This window comes from Papilio polytes, unplaced genomic scaffold, assembly GCF_000836215.1.
Source record: "Papilio polytes unplaced genomic scaffold, Ppol_1.0 DF821289.1, whole genome shotgun sequence".
Classification (NCBI taxonomy): domain Eukaryota; kingdom Metazoa; phylum Arthropoda; class Insecta; order Lepidoptera; family Papilionidae; genus Papilio; species Papilio polytes.
Window position 1 is genome coordinate 1905956 of NW_013527915.1, and position 1607 is coordinate 1907562.

Genomic DNA, 1607 nt, shown 5'->3' on the forward strand with positions numbered 1-1607 from the left:
AAAACATAAAATATTTTATTCAATTTCTTTTTTCTTTCGTAATTCTAAAGTTAAATTCAGTTGCCACATCTCAGTAATTCTAAATTCAAACGTAATTATATTTTTAATATAAACAAAAATGATCCATTTTACTAATGTTAATTCTGAGCCAAATGTTTAGAACTCCAGCTATATGAGATAGGGAGGGGACTTAAAACTTTTGTGCAACTTGTAGAGGCCAACTGTAATCATAATAATTCACTTAATAATGAACTCCGCAAATAAGGATTATTCCCGAAACTTTTCCTAAAGTTTCGGTCGCGCTCCGTTTCTTTCTGTTCTCGTTTTAAACGTGCTTTTATACGAATTCGAGTTTATGATACAAATAAACTGCGGCCGCAATTTCTTATCACGACCAACAGGAACGCTAATTTGACTTAAATAAAAATAAACCGAATCCATAACTACGGTAAAAAAAATTACAGTGTTTCCTCCAAAAATGCTGAATTGCTTCTAAGAAAACGTTAGTAAAATTTACTTTAAGCATCAGTGTATTAAAACTTATTCTGTACAAATAACACACGCTTGTGCTAGTTGTCAAATCAAAACAAATTTCTTTACTAAGTATTTGAAAGCGAAACTTTGATCTCCATTTCGTAACAAGTGAACTCAGGCAAATGGTCAATCCGCGTCAGCCCGAGTGACGCTCGTGTAAATGATTCTCTCGTCGATTGCCCGCGTAACTGTTGTGACGAACGGCCGTCAATTAGCTCGAACGTCCCGGAATTATGCGGCCAACATGACGTTGAAATAACACGCTGTCGGCTTAAACACGCTGTCGACTTAAACACGCCGCCGTCTAACGCTGCCGGCTGAATTCAACACGATCACGCCATCCGTCAAACATGTGAAGTTTATTACGGACGTTTAATCTGTATTAAATTTACAATCCGCTTTGATGTGGCGATTTGTGAATTGTTCAGTTAATGGTTAACTGGAAATCTAAATTCAAATGATTTAGTTGAGTTACCTTAAGAAGAATACAAAGTTTCAATGCACTATGTTTACGTTTTAAGTTTTTTGTTTTAAACGAAACAACATTACGTAAAAAAATATGGAGAGTTTTTTTTTTCAGTAACTTCAAATAACTATACGTATAATTTATTTATCTCTATGTTGAAATTCAATTCGCTTATTAAAACAAAAAGGTTCTTGTAAAGTTATAACGTAAAAAATACATAGTTTGCAAGTTGAAAGTTTCAAAATGAATGTTTTGTGTCGCATACCGCCATCTAGCGAGCAGTGGCGAACTTTAAGCATAAAAACAGTTTTATGTTTTAAGTTCATTAATAATTTACCAAATAATTATCATTTAATTGATTTGGCTTCATTTTCCTTACACCTTTAAAAATTATTAAGAATAAGTACATACCTAACTGATACTAGTTTTATAAAACGTGACAAATATTCGTATAATTAGATATATAGATGGGTACTTAACGATGCACGTTTTTGATGTGTATGAATATAAATCGATAAATTTAATTAAATGCTCATTAAGTTCATTGGGACTGCTGTAACAATTCTTATCCAACGACATTATTTATTGATATATGACAAGCGTAGAG